The sequence below is a fragment of the Meleagris gallopavo genome, chromosome 6 (assembly GCF_000146605.3).
Source record: "Meleagris gallopavo isolate NT-WF06-2002-E0010 breed Aviagen turkey brand Nicholas breeding stock chromosome 6, Turkey_5.1, whole genome shotgun sequence".
NCBI lineage: Eukaryota > Metazoa > Chordata > Aves > Galliformes > Phasianidae > Meleagris > Meleagris gallopavo.
In genome coordinates, this window is record NC_015016.2 from 47760203 (window position 1) to 47766257 (window position 6055).

Below are 6055 nucleotides of genomic sequence, written 5' to 3' on the forward strand. Positions count from 1 at the left end.
CAGATCATGGACTGGAGGGTCGTGTGTGCCCATCTGCCAGCTGCATGAGAGATCCAGGTGCCAGCCACTGGAGACACTCAGCTGAGTGGACTTGAGTGACATCAGCATGTATATAAGAATATATATATTCTCACGAGTAGATCTCTACCCTGCTCAGCCAGAGGTGAACGTGATGAGGCTTCTGGTAATGCTTGTGTTTGTGTGAGTACCCCGCGTGTCTGTCTACGATTTCCATGGCTGTCTGTGCATGTTCCAATATCGTGTCTGTGTGTGCTCTGTGTGTGCATCGACTGAGAATACACGCTCATCCTCGCTGCTCGTTGCACCCTGGGGCGTGGAGCTGCATCAGCCTTGCCTTTGCTGGGAGCTGCTGGATCTGGCTGGATTCCCTACTGCTCCCCACGCAACAACAGGAGGTACCTGAGAAACATCAACCTCCTTTTCTTCTCCCTGAGGTTTGTCACCTTCAGCAGCAGCCTCCTGTGCAGTGGGAGCAGCACCTCACCAGCTCTGCTGCCACCACCTCGCTGTCTTCCACTGCCACTGCCCCATCCGCAGCAGTCACCGCCTGCAGAACAAAAGGAGAAACCTTTCAGGACATGAGCTGTGAATATCAGCTGGAGATATCCTGTGCTCTGCGATCTCCTTAGGTGCTGCCGGCCCCTGGCTTCGGTTTCACTGGGGTTTCTCCTGACCCAAGGGGGAAAGCAGCACTGCAGGCTGCCATCCTATACCTGAAGCACCATGTGGGGAGCACAGGGGTAGGCTTGCACAACGAAGCTGATTTACAGGCAGGAGAGGGACATTTACAAAACCTACCTGTGAACATGCAGTAGAGTTTCAGATGGGTATTGCTAGTGTAGGAGAAATTTCTCAAGGCTCCTGTGTTTTTCACTCTCTTCTTTCTCACGCATATACAACGGCCTCCTCCCACTGCTCTCTGAAACGGTTACGTGACTGATTCTCAGGGCTGATTGGCCTCCAAGCTGTTTGGTGTGAGAAATTCCCTGCAGGTTCACGGTGAGTTGAAGCTTGGCAAACTGTCCGGAGGTCCACGTGCCAGTGAAAGTCTGTTCTTGGGAACAGGCTACAAGTCTCCTCCAGCTGCTGTCTCCAATCTCTAGACCTGGACTGCCTTCAAGAGCACTGCCTTAATTAGACTCCTTCTGAGCAGAGATGTGCAACTTGGGCTACATTAGCTGAAGCAAATAGATAAAGGTTAGAAATATTCAGATGTCAACAGGTATCAGAAAATGTTAGCCTACAGCTAGGCCAATTTTAAAAAAGAAAGAAACATAAATAAAGGCCCAAGTAGAACTGATACGACTGAATCATTTGTCATTAGCCTGTGTTGAAAAGTTAGTATGCATTTTATTTCAGTTATTGAAGGGTGGAGAGAAAAGTACCTTCCTAAAGGCCCCTGTTAAATCCTTCCTCCGGCAGAGAGAGTTTATGTATCACCCTAACATTTGTGTTGGTACATACTGGTATTTGTTTACAGCAATATACTTGAATTAAGTTGACTGTAGATTCCTCTTAAGGCTTGATGGTGAAGGTGAATAAAAAAAACACATTCTGTCAATTCAATTAACTTCAGGAAGTTTTTAACACTAAAGAAAAGCTATTTTCTAGGCACCAACGTCAAGCTAAGTTTAGCAGAAATTCAGTTAACAGCCTGATGCTCTGTTTTCTCAGTTTGATTTTCCACCCATGAATGAGACTAATTCAGCTATCTGAGCTCAACTCGAACTACCTGCATTCATGATCATTCTTCAGTCTTTGTTTTTAGCTATATCTACCCCTAGTGACTGATATTAGCTGATGTGATAAATGAATTCTTCTGCAGTCCTTGAAAGCAGAAAATACTCTAGTGTTTTGCAGAAATCACTGCAGAAGTTTTAGCTTGAACTGAAAACTCTGCTAGGGAAGGATGCCCTGTCACAAACAGAAGTAATATCAAAAGACATGGATGAACATTCACATCTTCTCCTGTGACTTGTAAGGCATGCAAGCCTGTCTCTCAGAGCATTACATTTAGCAGTCTTGACCCAGGTGAGTATTCAAATAAATGGTGGATGCAAAAGCCTTGGAAGAGACCAGTGTGAAAGGAGGGGAACAGAATGCATACCAGACTGATTTTATAAAACGTGCTTCATAGATGAGGCTGTAGGCCAGGAGGTCTTTCAGACTCTGGACACTGTACCAAGTTGGTTTGTGGGGTGTGTGTTTTGTTTTTTTTTTTCCTTTTTAGCAACTGCCAGCTATGAATCTGTTCTTCATTTTAGGAGTGCTGTATAAAGGATTAAAGGCCATGGTGTTTTTTGGGACTTACTGGTTTCTTATTAAGTTCATCATTTTCTGCTGTGGATCTGTGTATGTATACATAACCAAGTGAGGGCACTGATGGAGACACCTGCCTGGTACCTACCTGCAGTGTTGTATGATGTGAATACTGACAGATGGAATAGCTGACTTTACCAACAACACGATGTTCAAACCGGTTTCCAGGCTCTCTTCTCAGTTCTTTACGCATTTTTGGAATGCCGAGTTAGTGATCACGTTCATGCTCATGTTTCCAATCTCCCTGAATATATTCTTCTCTGTTCATGTCATGTGGAAGAAGTCTTCCCCAAAACCAGAGAGCGTTGACTGGCAGGGAATATGGAGAGGTTGATGTGTGGGGACCTGCAGTGCCATGGGATTTCACTCTTGAACACCTGTGGGAACCCGAGAAACTAAGCAAGCATTTAAGTCAGGGACGGTGCAGCTTAGACAGATCTGATGAGGCACAACTTGTTTGGGGCTTGGCTTGTGCTTATCGAGCTCTGTGTAATACTATTCTGGAGAGAGAAAGTTTCCGAGCTGAGGTTCAAGCCAAAGGGGGAAGTCTCCAAATCAACCCTGATCACTCACACGAGGTACCATTTTCGATGTCAGCTGCCCCTGTGGAGAGACAGAAATGGAAATGGGTGTCCTCACATTCAGAACAGAAAGACGACGACGCTGAGGAAGTAGAGGAAGATCCAGGCCAGGGGCCCTCCCCAAAACCACCGTCACTGAGAAAGGCAATGGAAAAAACTAAGAGATGTGGAGAGGAGAGCGAGGAGGAGGAAGTCACTGTTACCATTACTCGTCCAACTCTGAAGATGACTGAAATCCAAGGCTCAAGAAAGGAGTTTACATGCTGCCCAAACAAAGCTATTCACCTGGTTGCTTCGGAGCTGGGACAATGGGGCCAGCAGTGTGTTTCTAGATGGTAATGCAGCTCACCAACTAGGAAGCATTGCCAGGGACTTAGCTACTGTCAGAGGGATTGGTAGATGCTTGGACAGAGTTGCCACCCTGGGAACGAATGTTATCAGCCGTGAAGGAAAGATAGCCCTTCAAAGGCTTGATCTGAAGCCTGAGATGAAAAAGTGGAATACTGTTGAAAAAGGTATCTGGTCTTTGAGGGAAACAGCCGAGATGGAAATGTTGTATGAAAAGCACTGGTCACATACTTACAGACATAACATATACATTTCATTACGTTCCACAAAAATGGGCCGGAATTCTAAGAAATTATGAACATATTGTCCCACCCTCTTGAGCATGAGTCCTACAAATGTGGTGGGGGTCTCCAGCGGTCACTGGATGAGGGCCAGCAGTCTACCCCACTGTGAACTCCCAACCTCTTAAGGGGCAGGGACCCCCAAGTCCTTCTCCTCAGGGCTGCTCTCAAGGAGATCTTCCCCCATCTGTGTAAGTGCCCTGGATGGCCTGCACTTGGCCTTCTTGAACCTCATTAGGTCTTCATGGGCACGAATCCACTCCAGTTCTGTGAAAAGGCTGTTCGCACAATACGGAAAGGCTGTTGTCATGATTCAGGAGACAGAGCTGGGGAATGCATGCATGGCACCTTAACTCTGACCAGCAAGGAAATCAGGAGAACAGAATGCAGACACTGCCAACTTCTACCAGTTCAAATCTACTTCAGGACGCACTGCAAAGTCTTAACTGGAAAAAGTATCACCTTCGTGTATCCAAGAAAAAAAACAGTTCTTAACAGCAAAACATCTGCTCTTTCTACTGCCACATTTGATTGATGGTAGTAAGGTACATAAAATACCCATTGAATTCCTTCTTATTTTGCTTGGTTTTGCACTTCATCAAGTGAGGAATGTGAGCAGGAGGTAGAACCACAACGAGCTCTCCCTTCACCTTCACATGCTTTAGCAGGATTGTCTGCTTGCAGTTTCAGTCCGTGCTGGGGCTGTTGGTGCATCCTCAGTGCTGGGGACTGACTCTCAACAGATCACAGTGAGGGAGCTGCTCTTCTGCGTACAAAGCCCTGACCCTGAATCGGATCATCTGCACATCATTTAGCACCAGGCTCCCTAAGAACATGAATTACGTAGAATGCAGTGTTCTTCAGCTTAACTGGGCTGCTTCGTGATCGTCGTAGCCAAGATGGCCACCTGCTGCCACCTCACCTGCTGGACCCCTTCAGATTACAAGCAACAAGTTTAAGGCAGCACCTTTCCCACTTGGCACTCAGTGCATGTGCCAAGAAGTTATCACCAACACGCTTTAGGGATTTCCTGGGCCTGCTTTTTTGGCTGTTTGGTATCCCTCCTTACCGTCTGGGAAGCTGGTCATCCATAGGGCAAGTGAGGCTGTTCCAGAGATATCCCTTAATTCCTTAAAGAATAATTAATTGCTATCACTGTCCTAGCCGGGTGGCTTACACTAGACTCCCACACTGACACCCACTTTATTTCCTTGCCCCTTAATCCAGACCCGGAGCGTCTCAGCCATGTCACTGCCAACTATCAGCTCCGTCCAGCCCAGCCCACCGCTACACACAGCAACACCATTCCATCTCACCTGTCCTGCTCATCTGTCCTGGAGGCCCAGAGCCATCCATCACACACAGCACACCAGTCGCAGGCCCCTTCCCACCACGCCTCATTTATTCTGCTGCTGATGTAGCTCTGGAGCCAAGCTAAACCTTCTAGCTCCTCTTGCTTATATCTCAAGCTGTGTATATTTCCATAGAAACACGGGAAAAGTGCTCCGGTGTGCACAGCTCCAAGTGGAGCAGCCAGCCATCTTGGCAGCACGCAGTGCCTCAAACTTTGGATGCCAACGTGAAAATCCAGTAATGCTTAACAACCCTGCACATGGAGATCTGTAGGGCTGCTTGCTACCCTGGGAGCTCTGTCTGCACGGCTGAGTTGGTTCCAGTTGGTGCAAAGGTGGCATGGGACAGAGGGCATTGCTTTCTGACAGCTTATCTGCTAGCCCCTCACTTTTCTAGCTGAGCTGCTGTTATCTCTCTTACCTGCCTTAGTATCTTCCCCCTCACTCCCTACCTGAGCTGCTGGCCCCTCACTCTCCCTACCTGAGCTGCTGGCCCCTCACCTGCTTTTTCTTCATGCTTTTGCCTTTTCCTGCTACTCGCTCCAAGTCTCAACACTTGCCTGCTCTGCTTGCTGCTTTGACAGCTTGCTCTCAGCTCCGCTCACAGCTTCACTCCTTCTGCAGGCCCTTCTCTACTCCCTTCTCGTGCCCTTCAGGCTTTGCCTCCCCTTGCTGAGCAAGGCCATGCCCGTAGCTCCCCTTCAGCCTCCTCCGCCCTTTGCCTCCCTCCAAGAGATGCTTCTGGCCAGCACTCCTGCCCGCTGCCGTGCCCACAGCCCGCATCTCTCGGGGAGATGCAAGGTGGCCTGGAGCTCCCCACACGTCCTCCCGGCCATAGCTTCTCAGCTTGGCTTCAAGCCCACAACCCAAAGCAGCTCCTCTTACCTTTGGGCCCAGCTGCTTCTCCTTTCACGCAGCTCCTGTGGCAAGCTGGGCCTCAGCTCTTCCCACCTTCCTCCATTCCTGCAAGGTTGCTTGCTGTCATTCACTGCATTCCTCTGCTTTCCTTTGTTCTGCTATACTTACCTTTCCTACTTGCTTTCTCTACATTTACCTGCATTGCTTTTCACTTTTTATTCTCCTCTTTGCCTCTTTTTTCTCTGCTTTTCTTTCTACACTCCCATTTGTTTTTTTTCTTTTTCCATCTTTTCCT

The 6055-nt window shown here is 48.1% G+C and overlaps 1 long non-coding RNA gene across 1 annotated transcript; it reads right to left on the reverse strand.

Annotated features, from left to right (window-relative positions):
• Positions 1–28: 28 nt before the first annotated feature.
• Positions 29–6009, reverse strand: LOC109368341. Its single transcript, XR_002116286.1, has 3 exons — positions 5788–6009; positions 2429–2943; positions 29–568 (listed from the first exon to the last, which is right to left on the reverse strand). It is a non-coding gene; the product is annotated as an uncharacterized LOC109368341 (long non-coding RNA).
• Positions 6010–6055: the final 46 nt, after the last annotated feature.